This window comes from Diceros bicornis, chromosome 16 (assembly GCF_020826845.1).
Source record: "Diceros bicornis minor isolate mBicDic1 chromosome 16, mDicBic1.mat.cur, whole genome shotgun sequence".
In the NCBI taxonomy this organism is placed as follows: Eukaryota; Metazoa; Chordata; class Mammalia; order Perissodactyla; family Rhinocerotidae; genus Diceros; species Diceros bicornis.
The window spans coordinates 56,274,934-56,299,944 of record NC_080755.1 but is presented as its reverse complement, the minus strand read 5'-3'; the positions used below and the strand labels follow the sequence as shown (position 1 = coordinate 56,299,944).

The 25,011-nt window shown below is 35.9% G+C and overlaps 1 pseudogene; it reads left to right on the top strand.

Annotated features, from left to right (window-relative positions):
• The first annotated feature begins 782 nt into the window (after positions 1-782).
• LOC131415211 (pre-mRNA-processing factor 19-like) lies at positions 783-1,691 on the top strand (annotated as a pseudogene).
• Positions 1,692-25,011: the final 23,320 nt, after the last annotated feature.

Sequence of the window (25,011 nt, the reverse complement as noted above, 5' to 3'; positions counted from 1 at the left end):
CCTTCACCAGCTCAGTGGATAGCAATAGCAGAATTTTGTTAAGAACAAAGTGACAAATGCTACTGCACTGTGTGTTGAGCCGTCTGCTTTCTACATTGTGCTAAGTCATTTTCTTCTTGTGCATCTGATAATCTAATGCAAATATTGTTTTATTTCAGCTATTTGCTGCCAAATCCTCTTTCCTTCTCTTCATCTTTTCACCATATTTAACTGGAAGTCTTTTTAAAAGCCTGGAATTCACACAAGTGTGTAAATTTATTTTACATTTCTTCAGCTGGAATAATGAAGAAACGTTGCTGAAAGCAGATATTGTGTCATACAAACATCTATTTGAATTTCATCTCTGCCCTCACTGACTTCATGTTCTTGGGTAAACTAAGCCTCAGTTACCTTACCTGCAAAATAGTGGTGTAACGACAAATCTCAATCACTTTGTTGGTTCTGTGGCAGAATTACCTGATGTACGTCTCTGTTTTGATGTGTGTGTGTCCACACACGTGAATGAAAATATACATTAAATATAATATTTTATGCATACACTGATGAAAAATCTGGCACAAATCATCATCATCATCATCATCTTGACTAATATATATAATTATCACACTCAAAGAAGTGCTCTAGATGCATTAAGGTTGTTGTTAATTTCACTTTCTTAATAATCATTATGATTGATGACAAGCCAATGGATTTGGGTGAGCTGGTGGAAACAACTCACAGATTATCTAGAAGCTTCACGCAATCCACCAGGCGAACCACAGAGTGCAAATAGAAGGCGAGGAATGCACAGGAAGCTGGGAAAGCCAGGAAAGCTCATCAAATACTGTCAGGCGGCATCCCATGTGGCGTTGCGCAGCACGGGCGTTCCAGGAATCCCAGCCCTGGACTTCTGCCCCTCCAACACCAAGACCCTCCCCAGAGGGGTGGATAAAGATTTTGCTGTCGTTTACAAGAGTTTTAAGTAAATCCTGGCCAGCCTCAAAGACCATACCAAGGAAGTTACCAGTGTGGTGTTCCAGCCTTTACTGTTGTCTTCTGCCTCCTCAGATGCCACTATCAGGATTTGGTTGGTCCCAAACGCCTCCTGTGTACAGGTCATTTGGCCTAGAAGAATGCTGTTATAGGTCTTAGCCTCCATGCCCCTGGTGACTATCTCCTGAGCTCCTCCGACCACCAGTAATGGACTTTCTGTGACACCCAGAGAGGGTGCGCACTCACCAAAGTGATGGATGAGACCACTGGCTGCTCCCTCACCTGTGCACACCATGCTGATAGAGTCTCAGATCGAGATTTGGGACTTGAAAGAGAACACGAAGTGGCCAACTTCCATGCTGCTCTAGGCCCATCACCAGGATTCCTTTCTCCAAGAACAGCTATGTCCTGGCTACAGCAGCTGACAATGCCTCTGTCAAACTCTGAGATCCATGCAAGCTCAAGAACACTAAGAACTGCAGCTAGATAAAAACTTTAAAGTGAAGTCACTGAATTTTGATGAGAATGTTACCTAACTGGTCCTCAGGAACACAGATATTCAGGTGTGCATCTGCAAACAGTGGACATAGATTCTTCACTTTACAGAGCATAGTGGCTTGACCACAGAGGTGACCTTTGGGCACCATGCCAAGTTCATGGCTCCAACAGGCATGGACAGGAGCCTCAAGTTCTACAGCCTGTGGGCCCTGACACTTTGAACAGAAGTTGGGCCTCGCCTCTCTAATGGGGAAGAGTTAGCGTTGGACAGGTTAGTGGGAAGGAGGTAGAGAAAGACTACTGTGGCATGGGTGTTTATGGGGAGAGAAAGTCACATCATTTCACTCTGGTCTGAGTGGGGCCAGGCCACTACTCAGACATGAGAGAGCCAAGTGAGAGTAATGACAGCACCGACCACCCTAATCCATGCAATCCCCTGGTCCCATGGGAGCAGATGTGTAAGGAAGAACTGTCACCTTCTGAAGACTCAGGTCAGAGGCCAGGGCCTGTCCCCTAATATTGTTGAGTGAGTTGGTAGTATTTGCCAGTCCATACCCACTTTGTTTCAGTTCCCATAAGATGGAGAGTGGTTGCGAATAAATTGAGGCTTAGAGAGTCACACACCAAGTGAGAAATAAAGATTGGTTTGAATCCAGAACTGACTGCAAAGTCTGTGTTCCTAATTATTAAACCTATTAAGTTTGACTTTTTTTCAATTCTAAGCATGTATTGCTAATGGTCATTTTGAATTTGCATGAGTGAATATGTATGTGTGCATGTATTCTTGAACAGCTGATGATTTTGTCAAAGTTATTGCTAATTTGTTTATATCGGATGAAGTTAACACCCACCCTAAAGTACCATTAGGAATATGTGCTGTTAAATGTAATGGTATGGCTATTGTGTTTTGTGCATTTATATTTCCTTCTTGTTGCACATGTAACTTTAAACCTGGGCCTTAGACCATCAGAAGAAAAAATATGAAATGAATATTTGGTGATGTGCCAAAATTACAAAGATGTATAATTGCATCCTTTTCCTATCACCTCATCTCCACCTCCTGAATCCAGAAAACTTTCCAGTGGAATCTCCATCTTTAATCCTTTTATACTCAATCATACTCAATCTAGGGACACATAGTGAAAGCCAGACTTTCAAATGTGACTCATTACTTGTTTTTTTTTTTTTTTTGTGAGGAGATCAGCCCTGAGCTAACATCCGCCAATCCTCCTCTTTTTTTTTTTTGCTGAGGAAGACGGCCCTGGGCTAACATCTGTGCCTATCTTCCTCCACTTTATATGGGACGCCGCCACAGCATGGCTTACCAAGCAGTGCGTCGGTGCGCGCCCGGGATCCGAACCAGCGAACTCCGGGCCGCCGCAGCGGAGCGCGCGCACTTAACCGCTTGCGCCACCGGGCCGGGCCCCCCATTACTTGTTTTAATGACAGGTATTTCATTTGCCCTTTCTAAATTTCACTGAGGACACAGCCCTGATTGTAATAGGAAATGTAGTATGTGCCCATAATAGTATGTTTTCTTGCCCATTTTCATAAATTTGTAGCATTAAAGTAGGTAATTTAATCAGAAGAAATATATCTGGAGAGTTCAAATTTATAGAGAAATCCCTTTTTTAATCCTTTAATTGCATTACTTAAGTTTGCTTCTGTTGTAGGCTAAGCAAAACCTAGGGTAGAATAAATCTTAACCTCAGTTATACCCAATAGTAGCCAGGCCCCTGGGGCTTCTGGTAGAGCTCAAATATAATCCATTTGTCCTCTGCATTGGTTGATGTCCTCAGAGAATTTTATCTACAGTAATTTTCAAGTGATTCCTTTTCCTATTGACATTAAGAGAGGTTTTTTATTACATTAGTGGTTACAGTAGATGCGAGGGAGGATGTATTGTCTCTCAAATCACTTGTGCATGGTCGAGCACTCATGCCCATATATTTCATATCTGGGTCTTGGGATCTAAGGCTTTTCCTTTAGCATTCCAGGTCCTTTCTGAATTGGAAACTTGGATTTAAGGTGAGTATGGCTCCCTTTAATACTCCAAATTCCCACAGAAATTTCCATAACTCTGTGCACCAAATGTTTTGTTCTACTGTCTGTAAGCTCAGGCTCATTTGCCTGATCTTACCCCAAGGCCGTTGGCTATGGCCTAAAATTCTGTATATATCCAAACATTCCCCCAAGGGCTTGACACTAATTCCCCTTCTACTCCACCTTACATGCTAACTCTCCCTTTCCTTTTCTCCTCAGTTTTACCTTCTCCATGGCAGCTTGCTGATTTACAAACAACAGTGTGTTCTCAATCTGGAATCTCTCATCATAGCTTTTGGATCACAGACTAATGACAGAAGGGAGGTCTTTGGAGGGCTGCGTGATTGTCTGTACCAGCAGTGAGACAGCCTGCTCACATAGGCAATGCACTCCTCGTCAGCTTCCCTTAGGAATACGCTCTTGAAAATACTACCTCCTCTTCATGAGTGGATTTCGCTGGGCTGATATTTCCCTCCACACAAATGTCTCTGAGACATCACCCAGACAGGATCAGTATTTCTGAACTCAGAATTTTCTAATGCCCTTCAGCGGCACAGAAGTATCAACAACTGCCCAGGAAGAAGATATCAGCTGTCTTTCCCTTGTGCTATAACTGAGGAGCTACATTAGGCAGCTTTTGACTGCAAACTCCAAGAGCTCCCTGCTGGTAGCCTCATTTGGGTTCTGTGTGAGACACCGGTCTGTGGGTATTCTCTTTGCATATACTACTAATATTATATGCACAGTCAGTTCATAAGAACCTAGTCAGGACTGCCTGAGCCGCCACCCTTTGCAAAACTTTAAATGCTTATTTCAGCTCAGCCTCCACTCACATTCAGGTGTCTTTCCATCCCTTGGGAATAAGGATCAACAGAATTCCTAAATAAAGAATGTGATTTTTTCAAAGTCTGAACAGCCTGCTGGTCTCTGAGATTTTTGCTTGGTGACAGAGTCATTGAGAGACAATTTATTTCTCAGAGTTTGAAGGATGTCCCTGGTTGCTCCAGGAATTTCACCGGCTGAGATAAGCCTTAAATTTAAGCTGAATTTATCAGAGAACTTCTATTTGTCATATGGATGACTACAGTCCTCAATGCCTCTGAGCTTCTTTCTCCGGGAGTCTGTTACCATGATGTCATCAATGTACTCCTCTAACAAACTACTCTGAATGATTGTCAAGCCCAAGTCCTGCCTGACTAGATTATGGCAACAAGGCAACAAATTCAAATATCCTTGTGATATTACAGTAAACGCATACCGGAACTCAAGCCACTGCGATGCAAATTGTTCTGGCTGGACTCCGCAATTACTATTGGAAGAAGACATTAAGTAAGACTGGAATGGCATACAAGTTCCTCTTGTCCTGTTGTACTTCTTTATAGTCTTTCCCATATCAGGTACAGCTGGGGGAACTGGAGGACATAACTTGTTTAATTCTTGATAGTCTACTCTTAACATCCATGAGCCACATGCCTCATAAACTACCCAGGTAAGCCTACCATAACGGTGGTTTTTACAATCAAAGCTTCTACTTTAGGCATTGACATAATCAGAAAAATTATCTTACATTAGTTCTACACCAACTATATGTTGCTTAAATATTGCTTAAAATTGACTGCTTAGGAAGGTTTGGGCAATTTAAAAGGTTCCTATTTATGATGGATAATTAAAACTAGAGCAGAGTGGAGCTGGTTAATACTCCCTGTAAAAAGAGTAATGCCAAAGTGCCCAATTCATATACAATATTTATTCTAATTATACTTTCAGGTAAATGCAAGAGACCACAGAATATTCCTTCCAGTCACACATTCTAATGCATAACTTAGTGCTCATCTTAGGTTCTTCCACCACAGCATCTTCCATCTTCATACTCTCCATAATCTATACTCTCAGAGTATAGATTTTTGGGACTTTCACGGTGCTATTCCAGAGTGGACACTGAGCCAGATACCTGGCAATCCTAAAAAGTTTTGTATATCAACACAAGTCTACTTAACCCAAACCATGTGTATGTCCCAAGATCTTCTACCAGAAGTTGAGCAAGCAGATTTCAGCCCTTTAATCCTTCTTCCTCAGATTTTGTGGCTTTAAATGAAAAGGTACCTTCAGCATTCAGTTTTCTTTTATTTCCTTTTTTTAAATTAAGACTTTATTTTTTAGAGCAGCTTAAGGTTCACAGCAAAATTTAGGGGAAGATACTAAATCTTCCATACGCCCTCTGCCCCTTGACGTGCACAGCCTCCCCCATTAACAGTACTCCCAACAGACTGGTACATTTCTTACAATCGATAAATCTACAATTACAAATCATAATCACTCAAAGTCCATAGTTTACGCTATGGTTTACTCTTGGTGTTGTGTGTTCTATGGGTTTAGCCAAATGTGTAATAATGTGTTTCCACTAATATAGCATCATACAGAGTAGATTCACTGCCCTAAAAAGTCTTTATGTTCTACCTGTTCATCCCTCCCTCCTACCAGCCCCTGGCAACCACTGGTCATCATATTGTCTCAATAGTTTTACCTTTTCTAGAAAGTCATATAGTTGGAATCATACAATATAGAGCCATTTCAGATTGTCTTCTTTCACTTAGTTATACGCATTTAAGTTTCTTCCATATCTTCTCATGGCTTGATAGCTTATTCCTTTTTAGTGCTAAATAATATTCCCTTGTCTAGATGTACCACGGTTAATTCATTCATTCGCCTACTTAAGGATATCTTAGTTGCTTCCAAGTTCTGGCGATTATGAATAAAGCTGCTATAAATATCCATGTGCAGGTTTTTGCGTGGACATAAGTTTTCAAATCATTTGGATCAATATTAAGAAGTGTGATTGTAGGATCATAGTATAAGAGTATGTTCACTTTTGTAAGAAACTGTCAACTTTCTTCCAAAGTGGCTATACAGTTTTGCATTCCCACCAGCAATAAACAAGAGTTCTGTTACTCCACATCCTCACCAGCATTTGGTGGTATTGTATTCCAGATTTGGGCCATTCTAATAGGTGTGGAGTGGTGTCTCAATGTTTTAACTTCCATTTATCTGATGACAGTTGATGTGAAGCATCTTTTAATATGCTTATTTTCCATCTGCATATCTTCTTTGGTAAGGGGTCTGTCTAGGTCTTTTGTGTATTTTTTAGTCAGGTTTTTTTTTTTTTTTTTTCTTATTTTTGTACTTTAAGAGTTCTTTGTATATTTTGGATAACAGTCCTTTATTAGATGTGTCTTCTGAAATATTTTCTCTCAGTCTGTGACTTTATTTCTTATTCTCTTGACATTGCCTTTTGAAGAGCAGAAATTTTTCCGTTTTTTTTGTGTGTGTGTGTTTTTTTGCTGAGGAAGATTTGCCCTAAGCTAACATCCACTGCCATTCTTCCTCTTTTTGTATGTGAGCCACTGCCACAGCACGGCCACTGAGAGATGAGTAGTGTAGGTCCATGCCCAGGGACCAAACCTGGGCCGCCAAAGCAGAGTGCGCCAAACTTAACCACTAGACCACAGGGGCTGGCCCAGAAGTTTTTAGTTTTAATTAAGTCTAGCTTACCAATTATTTCTTTCATGGATCATGCATTTGGTGTTGTATATAAAATGTCATTGCCATACCCAAGGTCATCTAGGTTTTCTTCTATGTTATCTTCTAGGACTTCTATAGTTTTGTATTTTACATTTAGGTCTGTTATCCATATTGAGTTAATATTTGTGAAGGGTGTAGGGTCTGTATCTAGATTCATCTTTTTGCAACAGGATGTCCAGTTGTTCCAGCACCATTTGTCGAAAAGATTCTCTTCGCTCCATTGTATTGCCTTTGTTCCTTTGTCAAAGATCAGTTAATTAAATTTATTTCTATTTCTTGGCTCTCTATTCTGTTCCAATGATCTTTTTGTCTATTGTTTCACCAATTTCACTGTCTTGATTACTGTAGCTTTATAGTAAGTCTTGAAGTCAGAGAATGTTAGTCCTTTGATGTTGTTCTGCAATATCATGTTGACTACTCTAGGTTTTTTCCTTTGCGTATAAACTTCAGAATCAGTTTGTTGATACCCACAAAATAACTTTCTAGGATTTTGAATGAGAATGAATTGAATCTATGGATCAAGTTGGGAAGAAATGACATCTTGACAATATTGAGTTTTCCTATCCATAAACTTAGAATATCCCTCCATTTATTTAGTTCTTCTTTGATTTCATTGATCAGTTTTGTGGTTTTCCTGATATAGATCTTGTATATATTTTGTTAGATTTATTCCTAAGTATTTCAGTTATTTTGGATGCTAATGTAAGTGATATTGTGTTTTTTATTTCAAATTCCACTTGTTCATTACTGGTATGTGGGAAAGCAATTGACTTTTGTATGTTAACCTTGTATCCTGCAAACTTGCTACACTCAGTTGTTAGTTCCAGGCATTTTTTTGTGTCCCACTCTTAGATTTTCTACATAGATGATTATGTCATCTGCAAACAAAGAAAGTTTTGTTTCCTCTTTCCCAATCTTTATATCTTCAATTTCCTTTTCTTGTCTTATTGCATTAGCTAGAACTTCCAGCTCGACATTGAAAAGAGTGATAAAAGGGGACATCCTTGCCTTGTACCTGATCTTATTAGGAAAGCTTGGAGTTTCTCACTACTAAGTATGATATTAGTTGTAGGGTTCTTGTAGATATTCTTTATCAAGTTGAGGAAGTTTCCCTCTATTTATAGTTTAAATGTTTTTTATCATGAATGGGTGTTAGATTTGGTCAAATGCTTTTTCTGCATCTATTGGTATGATCATGTGATTTTTCTTTTTTAACCTATTGATGTCATGGATTAACTAATTGATTTTTGAAAGTTGAACCAGTCTTGCATACCTGGAATAATTCTCACTTGATTGTGGTGTATAATTATTTTATACATTGTTGCATTTATTTGGCTATTTTTTGAGGGTGTTTTTCATGAATGTTTTTGTGAGAGTTACTGACCTCTACTTTTCTTGTAATATTTTTGCCTGGTTTTGGTACTAGGGTAATGCTGACCTCATAGAATTAGTTAGGAAGTATTCTTTCTCTCTCTATCCTCTGAAAAAAATTATAGAGAACCAACATAATTTGTTCCTTAAATATTTGGTAGAATTCACCACTAAACCCATCTGGGCCTGGTGCTTTCTGATTTGAAAGTTTATTAATTATTAATTTAATTCCCTTAATAGATATAGGCCTATTCAGATTATCTATTTTCTCTTGTGTGAGTTTTGGTAAATTGTATCTTTTAAGAAATTGTTCCATTTCATCTAGGTATCAAATTTACGGGCATAGAGTTGTTCATAATATTCCTTTATTATCTTTTCAATGTCCATAGGATATGTAATGATGTCTCTTCTTTCATTTCTAATATTAGTAACTTATATCCTATTTCTTTTTTTCTTATTTAGCCTAGCTGGAGGCTTATTGAATTTATTGGTCTTTTTAAAGAACAACTTTTGGTTCCATTGATTTTCTGTTTTTAATTTCACGGATTCCTACTTTATGCCTTATTATATATTTTCTTCTGCTTACTTTGGATTTAATTTGTTCTTCTTTTTCTAGCTCTCTAAGGTGGAAACTTACTTGATTGATTTTAGATCTTTCTTCTTCTCTAACATAAAATTTCAACGCTATAAGTTTACCTCTAAGCACTGCTTTCACTGCATTCCACAAATTTTTATGTTATTATTTTATTTTCATTTAGCTAAAAATATTTTTAAATTTTTCTTTGACCCAGGTATTATTTAGAAGTGTGTTGCTTAATCTCCATGTGTTTTGAGATTTTTCCAGTTATCCCTCTGTTATTAATTTCTAATTTAATTCCACTGTGGTCTGAGAGCAGACATTGTGTATGCTTTTTATATTTTCAAATTTGTTAAGGTGTATTTTATGGCCCAGAATGTGGTCTATCTTGGTGAATATTCCATGCGAGCCTGAAAAGAATGTGTATTCTGCTGTTGGATGAAGTAGTCTGTAGATGTCTATTATATCCAGTTGATTGATGGTGTTGACTTCAACTACATATTTACTGATTTTCTGTGTACTCGATCTGTCCATTTCTGACAGAGAGCTGTTGAATTCTCAAACTATGATACTGGATTCATTTATTTTAGTTTAAAATTCTATTAGTTTTTGACTCATATAGTATGACATTATGTTGTTAGGTGTGTATACATTGAAGATTATTGTGTCTTCTTAAAAAAGTTGACACTTTTATCATTATATAATGCCCTTCTTTATCCCTGATAATTTTCCTTGTTTTGAAGTCTGCTCTACCAGAAATTAATATAGTTACTCCTGCCTTCTTTTGATTAGTGTTAGTGAGGTATATTTTTCTCCATCCATTTACTTTTAATCTATATGTATCTTTATATTTAAAGTGGGTTTCTTATAGACAACATATAGTTGGGTCACAATTTATGATCCACTTTGACAATCTCTGTCTTTTAATGGATGCATTCAGACCATTGATAGTCAAAGTATTTATTGATATAGATTATTTATATAACAAATATACCATATTTGTTACTGTTTTCTCTTTGTCACCCTTGTTCTTTGTTCCTATTTTTGTCTTCTACCCTTTTTCTGCCTTTTGTGTTTTTAATTGTCATTTTCTTAGTACATTGGTTATATTTTAATTTTTTTTAGTGATTGCCCTAGAGTTTGCAATATCCATTTTCATTTAATCCGTGTCCGCTTTCAAATAACACTATACCAGTTCATGGGCAGTGTGAGTACCTTATGATAACAAAATAATCCTAATTCCTCCCTCCCATCCCTTATATCATTGCTGACATCCAATCATCATTTCATTTATATGTGTGTATAATTAAGCATAGAGAGAGAAAATACATAATTGAATACATTTTTGGTATTATTTTGAACAAACTATTGTTTGTTGGGTCAATTAAGAATATGAAAAATAAGTTTTTATTTTACCTTCACTTATTCCTTCTTTGATGCTCTTACTTTCTATACATAGATCTGAGTTTCTGGACTGCATTGTTTTCCTTTTCTCTAAAGAACTTCTTTTAACATTTCTTACAAGAAAGGTCTCCTGGCAACAAGTTCAATTTTTCTTAGTCTGAGAAATTCTTTACATCTCTCTCTCTTTTGGAGGATAATTTCAGAGGCTACAGAATTCTAGGTTGGTGGTGTTTTTATGCTCAACATTTTAAACATTTCACTCCATTCCCCGTTGCTGGCATTATTTCTGAGGAGAAGTGAGATGTAATTCTTATCTTTGTTCCTCTATAGGTAAGGTGTTTTTAACTCTGGCTTCTTTCCAAATTTTCCTTTATCTTTGATTTTCTATAGTTTAAAAATGATATACATCAGTGTAGTTTTTCATATTTTGTTTTTTTTTTTTTATCATTTTGGTATTCTCTGAGCTTCCTGGGTCTGATTTGGTCTCTGACATTAATTGGGGAAATTCTCAATCATTACTGTTTGAAATATTTCTTCTATTCATTTCTCTTTCTTCCCTCTCCTTCTAATATTCCTATTCTGCGTATGTTATATCTTTTGCAGTTTTCCCAGAGTCCTTGGATATTCTGTTATTTTTTTCATTCTTTGTTCTCTTTGCTTTCAGTTTTCTAGAATTCTATTAATATATCTTCTAGCTCTGAGATTTTTTCCTTAGCTGTGTCCAATCTACTACTACACTCATCAGAGGCGTTCTTCATTTCTACTGCAATGTTTTTTATCTCTAGCTTTTTTTTTTGGTTCTTTCTTGGGATTGCCATCTCTCTGCTTACATCTGTTCTTGCATGCTGTCTACTTTATCCCATTAGAGCCCTTAGCATATTAACCGTAGTTGTTTTAAACTCCTGGTCTGATAATTCCAACATCCCTGCCATGTCTGTTTCTGAGGCTTGCTTTATCTCTTCAAATTATGTTTGTTCCCTTTTGATATGTCTTGTAATTTTTTCTTGATAGCCAGACATCATGTACTAGGTAAAAAGAACTACTGTAAATACGCCTTTAGTAACGTGGTGGTGAGGTATAGAGGGAGGAGAAGTAGTCTATAGTCCTATGATTAGTCTCAGTCTTTTAGTTAGCTTAAGCCTCTGGACTGTGAACTTTACAAGTATTTCTCAGTTCTTTTCCTTCCCCCACTTACATGGAACAGAGTGGCTAGAGAGGGCTGAATTGGGGTATTTCCCTTCTCCCACATGGAAGACTAGAGGAGACTAGAGTTTAGTATTTTCCTTCTCTCACTTGGAAGGCTAGATCCAGCTGGAGTTGGGTATTTACCTTCCCCCAGGTAAGTTAGGCTCTGATAATACTCCAGCAGGTTAGGCTCTGGTTAGCTAGTTTTCCTTGTGGGCAGACCTTGTTAATAAGAACAGAGTACTCTGAGTATTTTAAAATGGTTCCTTTTCCCTTCCCCCTGCCCAAATCAGGAGAGGATTTTTCTCTGAGATTTACTGTGGGAACCTGGTCGAGCTCCTGGAGGTACATCTCACAATATTGTGGGGACCCCCTTATGACGGGTCTTTCTGGAGTTTTTAACTCTCGGAATTGTTCACACTGAGTCTCCAGCAGTTGGTCAGTTACAGTTCAGGTTTTCTTACCCTGGTACTGGCCCTCATGGAAGTTTTCACTTGTGAGTTTCTGCTCTGGTAATCCATGACTCCCTGTATTTGCCTTTCCGTCTCCCCAATCTTGTGAGAGTCAGTTTGCCCTTGTCCTCCCCTCTCTTATGAAAAGAAGAGTGGTTGATCATTGAGTCTATTCAGCTTCTTATGTGTTGTTAGCAAAGAATTGTGACTTTCAAGCTTCTTACATGCATAACTGGAGACTCAGCCCAACCATCTTTTAAAATATTTTCTCTTCTGACTCATGATAACCATGGTTTCATTGAATTTTTGCAATGTGGTTAATTATAGTAAATTTAGTTAAGCAATTTAAGTACTGGGAGGATGGCTGGTAATTTGTTCTTACCCCCAAGCATTGATTGATTGATGCATTTTCAATGCCTTATTGGAAATGCTGGCAGTTTCTTTTTTATTATTCCATCCTTTTAATTTTTTTAACATTTTATTGAGAATAACACACATACCATGCAATTCACCTGATTCAATTATATAATACAGTGCTCTTGGTATACTCATTGAGTTGTACAACCCTCACCATAATCTCATTTTAGAAATTTATTATTACCCCAAAAAGAAACCTCATCACTCCAATTTCTGCTACCACCCCAGGATACCCCACTCCACAACCCCTCCCACCCTGCCCAGGCAACCACTAATCTACTTTTTGTATGTATGGATTTGCCTATTCTGGACACTTCATATACATGGAACCATATAGCATGTGGTGATTTGTGATTAACTTCTTTCACTTCTTAGCATTATATTTTCAAGGTTTATCCATGTTATAGCATGTATCAGTACTCCATTTCTTTTTATTGCCAAATAATATTCCATTGTATGGATATACCACATTTTTATCCATTCATTGGTTGATGGCATTTAGGTTGTTTCCTCTTTTGGGCCATTATGGAAAATGCTCTTGTAAACATTTGTTAAAAGTTTTTTTGTGAGTGGGTGTTTTCATATCTCTGAAGTAAACACCTAGGAATTACTAGGTTATAGACCACTCTATGTTAACATTTTGAAGAACTGTTAGACTGTTCTCCAAAGTGATCGCATCATTTTATATTCCCACAAGCAGTGTATGAGGGTTCCGATATCTCCACATCCTCATCAACACTTGCTAATATCCTTTTGATTATAGCCATTCTAATGAGTCTGAAGTTGTATCTCATCATGGTTTTAATTTGCATTTTCATCTTGATAATGATATTGAGTTTTCTTCGTGTTCCATTCTGTATCTTCTTAGGAGAAATGTCTATTCAGATCCTTTTCTCACTTGCCCACAAATAATACTTTTTAATTGTATTGTTTGTCTTTTTACTATTAAGTTATAAGTCCTTTATATATTCTATATATTTAGAATATATAAGTCCCTTAACACATATATGATGTGTAAATAATTTTCCCATTCTGTGCATTTCCTTTCCACTTTCTTGATGGTATCTTTTGAAGCACAAACGGTTTTATTTTTGAAGTCCAATTTATCTATTCTTTTGTTGCTAATGCCTTTGATGTCATACCTAAAAAGTCTTTGCCTAACCCAAAGTTACAAGGATTTACTCCAATGTTTTCTTCTGAGATTTGTCTAGTTTTAGTACTTACGTTTATGTCTTTGATACATCTTGAGTTTTCTTGTGTGTGTGATGTGAGGTATGGTTTCTGCTTCATTATTTTCCATGTGGATATCTAGTTGTTCCAGTACCATTTGTTGAAAAGACTATTCTTTCTCCCATTGAATGGTCTGAATATCGTTGTCCAAAATCAATTGACAATAAATATAAGGGCATATTTGGAGACTCTCAATTCTATTACATTGGTCTATGTGCCAATATCATATAGTCTTGGTAATTTTAGCTTTGTTGTAAGTTTTGAAATCAGGAAGTGTAGTCTTTCAATTTCATTCTTTTTCAAAATTATTTTGGCTCTTCTGAGTCCTTGCATTTCCGTATGAAGTTTGGGATCAACTTGTCAATTTCTGCGTAAAATCTACCTTGTATTTTATTAGGTATCGCATTGATTCTGTAGATAAATTTGGAGAGTATTTCTATATTAACAATATAAGTGTTCCAATCCATGATCATGGGATGACTTTCCATTTATTTAGATCTTCTTTAGATTCTTTCAACTATATTTTTTAGTTTGCAATATATAAAATATTTACGTCTTTTGTTAAATTTTTTCCTAAGTATTTTATTCCTTTTGAGGCTATTATAAATGTAATTTTCTTTAATTTCATTTTTGGATTGTTCATTGCTACTAGAAAAACAATTGATTTTTCACATGTATCGGTCTTGAACAATGCCACTTTGCTGAATTTATTTATCAGCTCTAATAGTTTCTTAAGGGATTTGTTAATATTTTCTATAAAGAAGATTATGTCATCTTCAGATAGAGATAGGTTTAGTCTTCTTTTCCAGTCCAAATGACTTTTGTTTCATTTTCTTGCTTTTTGTCTTCCTTACAACCTCCAGTACAATGTTAAATAGAAGTGGGAAGACTAAACATCGTTGTCCTTTTCCTGATCTTAGGGAAAGAACTTTCAAGTTATTTGCTATTAAGTATGACGTTAGCTATGGGCTTTTCATAGAAGCCCATCATCAATTTGAGAAAGATATTTATCATACCTGTATTGTTGAGTGTTTTATCATGAAAATTTGTTGGATATTGCTCCAATGCTTTTTACATCTATTGAAATGATTAAGTTCATTCCATTCTTACAAAGCCATCTAAACAACTACAAATGAATGAGACAGCTAATTTTACTCCCTGTCTTTTCATATCTTATTTTTGTTCTCCCTTTATTTTAGATGGCGTATTATTTGTTTGTCTGTTTTTAATAATGAGGTAGGTTTTATTGCCTGCAACCAAATAGGTTTAAATGTATATTCAACAATTGAGAGATGGAGAACATATCCTAAAATCAAAGTTTACATTTGTGCTGGATTACAACCATTCTTATCTCCTATTAGATACAGTGTATATGTGTGTGTATGTGTATGTGTTTAAAAATGGTTTATTCAACAAATGGATAGTTATACATGCTTATTTTTCCATAGAAGTCAGATTAAATAAAGCAAACCAGTGACTATGGTATGATTTTGGTTTGTTTTTCCAAAATACTCCATCCTACTTGTTACGATATAATCCTCATGGAATTTCCCATAATTTAATGATAATTTTTGTGAATCTTAAAACTATTTAGAATTCTATGGTCCTATAGTTTTTAAAAAATGCTGGCTGTACATAAAACATATCAATGAAAAAATTCACTAGTCATATATGGCTCTAAAAATGATTTTAAAATGGCTATCTTGTGTTAAACATTTTTGAATATATAGTTTGTCGAGATTGCACATGGAGCTGTAGTATTGAAGATTATTATAATGGGATCACTGCTTTCAAAGATCTTATAATCCAAGTGGACCACTACTAACTTCACCTTTGTGATTAGTTGACTTGGATAGTAGTATCACTATAATACCTAGTACCTATTTTAATTTAGAATTGGCAATATGTTAAGTAGTTCCACAATCCAAGTTTAAAGCACTAACAGCTTAGAGTCCAGCCGTGACTTGAAAGAGCTTGATTAAATGTGCCATTGCAGCAGTCCTTCCCCATACCCTCCACAAAAAAAAAGAGGTGGAGAAGAGAGTGGGTGAGGCAGTGTTTTGCGGACACACAGAATTTGTGAGTAGAAGCCATCAGTTCCCTCTTTCTTCTTCCAAGAGGGTTTGGCTGACATTCAATCTCCTTAATTAAATCAAGTACTTATAAATATCTTTGGATAAATTCTAGTAATCCACTGAACTAGTAGAGTCTCTGATGCTGCTGGGACATGGAGATGGAGCGGTGAAAGCATGAAAGAGCTGAGAGGAAATAACCCCATTTCACATGGCAAGGATAGTATAATCTTCCTTGTGTTAAGTGGATCCTGTTCGAAGTGATTGAGAATTAAATTTTCTTGGCCCAAACAAGAGCTATACATTGGGGAGCAGATGCCAAGATCAAAAGCAATTATAGCCACACTAGGAGAGAGCAAGGAGCTGCTCACCAATGGTAGCCAACTGAGAAAATATCTTTCTCTTCTTTCCCAACCACAATTTCAGCAAAGTAAGCTCAGAAAAGGGAGGAGGATGGTGAGAGAGAACCCCCTGCCCCCAACCCACTGGAGAACCAGATCTAACCTATACCAAGGGGAAAGAGAGGACTTTCAATTAAATTTAAGGTTGAAGCATTCAGCTGACTCTGTCGTGTAAATAAATTAGAACATTTAAAAAACTGAAAATAAAAAAAAACCTGTATAAGCAGACTGATCTTTCAAGAAGGATACTACTGGTTATTCTTCCAATAACTGCAATGGTGAACGATTCTACAGACCAAGGTCAGTAGAAGTTACTGCATAAATACTACATTTATCTGTTAGTAACACAATGATTGCTCTTTATTTCTGTTAACTTACATGAAATGCAAAGCATAATAATCTAACGTTTTTAGGCAAAATAAAACAGTTTTATATAAAAGCAAGAGCATTTGTCAGGTTTTGTATATAAGCTCTGTTGATATACTGAAATAACTGCATGAATGCCTACATGTAAAAAGCAAATAGATCTTGTTTTCAAATATTCAAGCTTCTATGTTTGTAAATTGTTTTGGTTCTGCGTGATTTTGGGTGAACTTTAAAATGTGAAATCAATTCTAGAATTAGAAAACTTCAATGAAGTGAAAAAGATATATTAATTTTTTCTCCCATCTGACTGTTATTCACCCACTATGCCTGCATCTCTCTTCATTCTATGATGCACTTATGAAAGGGAAGTTAATGACTTGATGTTCAGAGGAAGCAGCGTGAAGCTCTTTAATAACAGAAAGATTAAAATGTAATCCTGGAGAATATATAAGAATCTTGTTATTGGTGATCACATAATAAAAGTTGTCTTTAAAAATTTCTTGTCAAAACATAATCTTAGGTGACACTTATTCATTTCTATACATAAGATAACCAGGGAATTATCTTGTGAATCAAATTAAATTATAGTGGATACTTTTTATTTGATGTATTTACTTAGCATGTTTCCATATGTGCTTTATTTTTGTTCTGACAGTGACGTCTACTATTAGGTCCAGTTTTTTTAATATGAAAATAACTCTAGTAAAATAATTGTATTATATGTGATATAGATTAAAATAAAAATTTGTATTATCTGGTAAGCATCATAATTATTGAACGTACCCTATTTCCAATTTCTTGTGCTTTCATGTCCCTACATAGTCAAATCTTAGCCGTTTATTGGAACTTTCGCTGATTCTCATACATTTTTTCTTTTCTTAGTGTAAATAACTTAAACTAATGAGAAAAAGTATGTTACTAAGAAGAGAAGTAAACAGAAAATACAAAGACGATTTATTTTCCTAATGTGAGCATAGTTACACTTCTATACTTGACTTTGAATTCCTAGGTGTGTAGGGATGGGGAGTGAGTTCAGAGCATGCGTCTCTAAAAGGCAATACCTAAAGTACATTTCATCAGATTTGTATAATTCACAACAATTATGAAAGTTCAAAGCCTAAGAGTTTTTTAATTCCAATCTTTGGATGGACATGTCCACTGTTGGTCTGGAAATATATCATCGGAAGTTCTTTAGGGATGGAATTTAAAGGAACTTTGACCTGCAAAGTGTAAATTGTTTTCTGGAACAACTGAAGATGTTAGGTTCAGAGATGCAAGTGAATCCAAAAAGAGCAAAAAGAGAGCTAGTTCCAACTTCTAGGGAGCTATGAGAAGGAACAGCAAATGCGTCCACAGAGATGGCGTCCAAAATTATGGGTTCAGAGAGACAATGTAAAGGAAAAAATGGATCATAATTAATGGGGAAAGGCAATTCTTAAAATATGAAATCTGAACAATTTCTAGGTAAAATATTGGTATTTGAGGCCCCTGTGTCATACATTGGCAACATCATGTTGCCTAAATGAATTACAATGATTTCACAGTATAGGGGTCCGTTGCTATAGATACATGCATAAAATATGAGCAGAACTAGAGTAATATGAACCCTAAAACAATCTCAAGAATTTTGAATGTAGATATTTTCAATTTATCCTTTCAACTCCACATAGATTTGTGGGGTTTTAGAGAAATAAAAAAATTGAATAATACTCATTGTTATTCATGTTTCACTGCCAAATTGGTTTGGAAAATTTTCAGCTGAGGAATGCTGAAAAGTCACCTTACTCCAAGTACCTTGCAGATATAGACAACTGACATCCAGAGAACTTGGGGGTTTTTTTAATGTTAAATAACAAATTTATTGATGAAGCATCAAAACCAAGTAATTTCTGTTTTTTCTCATTGCTCTTTATGTCATACAATATTTCCTCTGTAGATCCACCATTTCTTGTAGATTCATAATATCTACTCAGAAAGCACCCCTGAAATAAAATAATTTCACTTGGATAAGAAATCTTATCAATCATTTTTCAGCTACTTTTTCAGTTAGTCTCAATATAGATTAGTTCATGAGGTTAGCAGAAAGCATAACAACCACAAAAAAAAGAGGGAATTTGTGTATAAATATTGAGACGTCACTTCTGCCTGGAAAGAATAAAACTGTGGAGGTTGTTAAGTATGATTCTGAAATTCGGTGGTTGCACTGACTAAAGGACTAAATTGTCAATTTGGGAATAAAGGTGAGGTTAAAGGAAAATAAAATTTTCAACTTTTTCTTATTTTTTTTTCTGATTGTTCTTTTTTTCCCACTTAATGACAATTGCTAAAAATGTCTTATTTTTAAACTACAGAGATCTTTCTGTGTTCACTCTGCTTGTAGATTCATCACAACTAAGATTTTTAAACTTAATTGCAAATATTTGCCCAATTTTAGAGAAAAGGGAACTCTTTGTTTCAAGAGTAAAAAAGGAAAGACAGGGGCCGGCCCGGTGGCGCAAGCGGTTAAGTGCGTGTGCTCCGCTGCGGCGGCCCGGGGTTCGCTGGTTCGGATCCCAGGCGCGCACCGACGCACTGCTTGGCAAGCCATGCTGTGGCGGCGTCCCATATAAAGTGGAGGAAGATGGGCACAGATGTTAGCCCAGGGCCATCTTCCTCAGCAAAAAAAGAGGAGGATTGGCGGATGTTAGCACAGGGCTGATCTCCTCACAAAAAAAAAAAAAGGAAAGACAAGGTAAATAAATTACACGTTTCACACTCAAGAGATATGACCACATAGCAATCGGTGTGGCTTGCCGTCTTTCACACTTGCACACACCCCTCCTCACACTCCCACAAAGTTAAGAGTTAGAAGTTTCTAAGACTCACTCAATCATTTTAATGATGCTGCACACCAGTCATGGTGTAATATGTTTTCTTCTCCAAAATTGAAAGCACAAATGTCTAATGATGAAGACTTCCTTGATGAATAGTTTGTCTTTGTCAAAAATTCAAAGGCAGAATTCTAGTGATGTCAGTGTCTATCTGATCCATCTGCTGCCTAAAATCTGGCTGACTGAGTGTGAGTAGCCTAAGGGAATTCTAACATATGTAACTCTCTCTTCAAAATCTAAGTTTTTACCCATGAATTTCAATTCTTTTTCTATCGTACTTACTTTCCATTTTGTTAGTATGCCTTGAAAAATGTATAAAAAATTTTAAAGGAAACATATGAAAGTACAAACACGATGTCTCCCACAGTCACTCATAAATACTGTTACTTCCATCAACTCCATGTAAATATTAGCATATGTTGAGCATTTTTTGTCCATTTTATTCAAGGAAATTTAGAACATTGATTATGAAGTTTATATAATTAACTTATTTTTATAACAAAGTATCTCACTATTAATTATTACTTTTCTTTAAGGTGGACTGCCATGATTTGTTAGCAGCAGATTGATTAAAAGTCCACTGAAAACATAAAGTCTTAAGAGAGAAGGACCAGATAGGGAGGTGGGGAAAAATTCTAGTATTTCAAGCTAAGCCGGCAATGCAATTAAAAGATGTTGTGTCTGACACTCTTTGGAAGATGCGTGTTGACTTGGGCTGCAGTAAAAGAAAGGATATCCTCATCCTCCTGATACCCAGAGAATCAAACTAAGACTTCAGAGAAAGTATAGTAGTCCCCCCTTATCCATGGGGGATGTGTTCCAAGACCTCCACTGGAGGCCTGAAACCATGAATAGTACTGAACCCCCTATATACTATGTTTTTTCCTATACATACATACCTATGATAATGTTTAATTTATAAATTAGGCACAGTGAAAGCTTAACAGCAATAATAATAAAATAGAAAAATTATAACAATATACTGTAATAACAGTCATGTGAATGTGGTGTCTTTCAGTCCAAACCTATTCCTGAATCTGTGTAACCATCTCTTACTTGCAGTAAATGGCTTGGTGTCACTTGTTTCAGGGGGTCCTTTGCTGAAGTCTTCATATAGGCTCAATGTCTTCTGTGCAGCACATTGCCATCAATCAGAATATACTTTCTGTTCTTGTCTGCCACCCACAAATTTAGAGACTTTTCCATCTTAACTAAGCCCTTATCAGGCGCTGTAGCTGTAACTTTTGCAGTTTGAGATGCGACAGTGAAACTAGCACAAATTTCTTTTTCCTTCGCCACAATACCACAGATAAAGGATTCGTTCTTACCATAGATCTTAGCAACTTCAGCATACAGTTTTTAGAACTTTCACCTTTTCATTTAAAGGTAACACTTCATAACTTCTCTTTGGCATATCCAAATTGCCAGTATCACTACTCTTGCCCATTGGGGCCATTATTAAGTAAAATAAGGGTGACTTGAACACAAGCACTGCGATACCACGACAGTTGATCTGATAACAGAGATGGCTATCAAGTGACTAATGGGCAGGTGGTGTATACAGCGTGAATCCACTGGACAAAGGGAAGATTCATGTCCTGGGCAGGACTGAGCAGGACAACCCAAGATTTTTATCACAGGATTCAGACTGGCATGCAATTTAAAACTTATAAATTGTCTATTTCTGGAATTTTCCATGTAAGATTTTTGGACAATGGTTGACCGTGCGTAACTGAAACCACTGAAAGCAAAACCACGGATAAAGGCGGAGGGCCTACTGTATCACAGAGCAAAGACTTCTATTTCATTCATAGACTTTGATGTGTGGTGTCTCTCATCTGAAGTTAGAAGAATAGAAACCACAGTCCAGGTTGCTAACAAAGACACTCCAATACCTGTTGGGCCGTGTGAATCTTGACTTACAAATTGTCATTGGATGGCATACTTCTCATAATGGAGATACTAATGCTCTTTCTTCTCAACAACAGCCAAAAATAAGTTAATTAATAAATTAATTAAATATTGTTAAAGGAAGTTATTAACTTCAACGGTATTTTGTTAAATTATTATTTCTACAAATTATTTCAGGTTATTCTTCTTTATAGCTTTTGAAAAAAAAGGAAACGTTACCTGTATGACAAAACTTTGTTAAATTTTATAAAATTTGCACTTTATCAAGGATTCTAGTTTCAAATATTTTCAAGATAAAACAAAAGTATAGTTACAAGGAAGACAAAAACAAAGTAGCCCTGAGAATAGATTTGCAGTAATTCACAAACAAATGTTTTTCCTTTTTATAGAAAAACACTAATGAAAACTTATAAGATAAACTTTCTTTTCTGATATACACTTTGTCAAAAATTTTTGAATTTTAAAGACTTTTATAAATTTAATAAGTGCCTAATTATTCTTTCATATAATTAATTAGCAAGGCTGTTATTACTAAAGTTAATTCATATAACATATATATTTTATTCCTTGTATATGCCATTGCACATTTAGATATGCTTATTCTAATTGAGGTTAGATTATAGTGGTAGTTAGTTGTAATTCAGATAAACTGATTCAGATATTTACACTGAGTGAATGGCAATACTGGGGGGAGTACAATATAGAGTAATGTGGGTTAGGCGTATATGCAGAAACTGAATAAACAGAAATAAAATAAGGAAACAGAAAATTTAATGAAGAACTAACTAGAGGGAGCAGGTAAAAAGATGGCCTGCAAAAAGTAGAGAATGCAAGAATTGAGAGATTCATATGTTTCAAAAAATTTCATGTGCTTAAGGAAGAGCAGGTCCTCTCTAGCCTTGCGCGGATCATAGTCTGTAAGACTCACAAAAGACGATCTTATAATTAAACTGTGCTCTTCAGTTCACTTGGTTTCTTCATGGTTTTTTGCTGTTTGTTGGTTTTGCCTCTTGGCTACTAAATGTGTTGCCTTGTTTCTGTTTCTCCTCATTTTGCCCTTTGTAATTGACAAATTTCCCAATTCAGGGATAGAGAAACCAGGCAGAAAATGGCTGGCTCATAGAGTTGAGAGGATGGAGTTGAGAGTCCGGGGAGACAGGTTAGAGCGTTGGAGAGGACAGAACTGCACAGAAAGAGAGAGCTGCAGAGGGCCCTCCTCTAGTGTGCAACAGAGGTCTGAGCCATGGGTACATGGGAGAAAACCACTCATAGTCAGGGAAATAACTACTCCAAAGAATTAGAGGAAACAGTACCAGTGCTCACACAGGACTGGAAATAGTGTCTATTCCTACCAATCAGACTGGAAAGAACTTATAATTCATGAGGTATCGGGGAGAGTATCAGACTTACTTCAATAGTGGGGAATAATAAGCCCTATAATGAGAACTGCTCTGGTCCCAACTAGTAATTTGTAAAACAAGATCCTAAAGATTCAAACTGGTTATAAGTAACTTAATTGCCTCCCAGAACAAAGTTCAATAGTATTCATAGGAATAAAAAATAACCGGTACCCAAGAAGGTAAACTTTACAATATTTGCCATTTAGTATAAAATTAGTAGGCATAAAAAGATGCAGAAAAATACAATCCATAATGAAGAGAAAAATCAAGCATTGAAACCAATCCAGAACTGGCACAGCTGTTAGAATTAGAAGACAAGCACAGTCATGCATCACTTAACAACAGGGATAAGTTATGAGAAATGCATCGTTAGGTGATTTTGTTGTTGTGCAAACATCATAGAGTACGCTTACACAAACCTAGATGGTACAGCCTGCTACACATGTAGGCTGTATAGTACTAATCTTACATGAGCACTGTTGTATATGCAGTCCACAGTAGACCAAAACGTTGTTATGAGGCTCATGACTGTACACTAAAACAGATATTATAACTACATTTTATATATTCATAAGTAGAGACATGAAAGCTATAAGAAAGACCTGAATTGTAATTCAAAGATGAAATTTATAGTCTCTAAGTTGAAAAATTCACTGGATGGAATTAATGGAAGATTAACTCTGCAGTGTAGCAGATGGGAGAATCTGAAGCTATAGCAATAGTAACTACCCAAAATGAAACACACAGAGAGAAAAATGAATAAAAGTAAATAAATAGAGCAGAGCATCAGTAAGCTGAAGAACAATTTCAAATGTCCCAATGAATGTGTAATTAGAGTCCATTACAAAGAGGGGATGGGCTGAAAATTTGAAAAAAAAAAATTGTAAATTTAAATTCATCAATATTAAGAATTCCTGCCCTTTGGAAGACATTGTTTAAAGAAAGAAAAGATAATTCCTATACTGGGAGAAAATCTGATAAAGAATACTTATCCAGAATGTGTAAAGAATCCACAAATTTCAATAAGAAAACAAACAACTCACACACGTATTAGAATAGCTAAAATTGAAAAGACTGTTGGCGAGGAAATGGAAGAACAAGAACTCTTATACACTTCAGGGTGAAATGTAACACTGTCCAATCATTTTGAAAAATAGTTGGTCTGTGTCTTAAACAGTTAAATATATACCTACTTTATGACCCAGTCATTTCATTCTTATGTATTTACCGAGAGGAATGGAAACACATGACTATACAGAAACAGATGTAGCAGTTTTTTCCACCCATCTATCAACAAGTGAGTGGATGAAAACATTGTGGGTCATGCATACCATGGAATACTGCTCAGCAACAAAAAGGAATGAACTATTGACACAATAACGGCATGAATGAATCTCAAAAAAATTACTTTGCAGTGCATAAAAGGTTTTTCAGAACTAAAAATCAATTTGTGTAGCTAATCTCATTCTGCACACCAGAAAACAACACTTTTTCTTCGTCCCCAAACAAGGCATAGATTTTTACATCTCTGCTGCCTTGGCAAAATCTGCAAACTGGGTCCTTTGCCTGCAATGTCTTTCTTCCTTTCCTTCTTGATAAGTTTCAAGACGTTTATTTAAATTTTACTGCATCTATTAATTATCTTCCAATTTTCTCTTTCTTAGTACATCATCTTTCCAAAGAATTCCATTAGTACTTCTAGTGTAGTAATTTAGTAATTATTACATGTCATTTTAATTATTTGCTGATTATCTACACATTTTTCAACCACTTTTATTATGACATCTTCAGGTAAGGGTCACTTTATAGTTATTTTTGCCTCTCCAGAACCAAGAATACTTTTGACCTATAGTTGGTCTTAGTAAATATGTGATGTGAAAAATAAATGTAGTTACATTTAAATCTCCGTTGTTAAATTTATCTAAGAGTAAACAATTTCTTAGTATCAGAAGCAAATTGCAATGATTTTCCTAATAATTGTTACTTATTCCCTGGTGGAATTTATAAGCCTATGGCACAGGAATCTTGACATCACAGAACCCCTTTGTCATAGATAGCACAGTGTTTCCCCAACACCAGTCCTTCTTGCATCATCTTTAGGTGGTTTGTGTTATTCCAATAAATAGTTTAAATGGAAATTAATTTTATGATTTATTTCACTTAGCATAACGTCCTCAAGATTCATCCATTTGGTGCAAACGGCAAGATTTCATTCTATTTTAAGATTGAATAATATTCCATTGTATATATACACCACATTTTC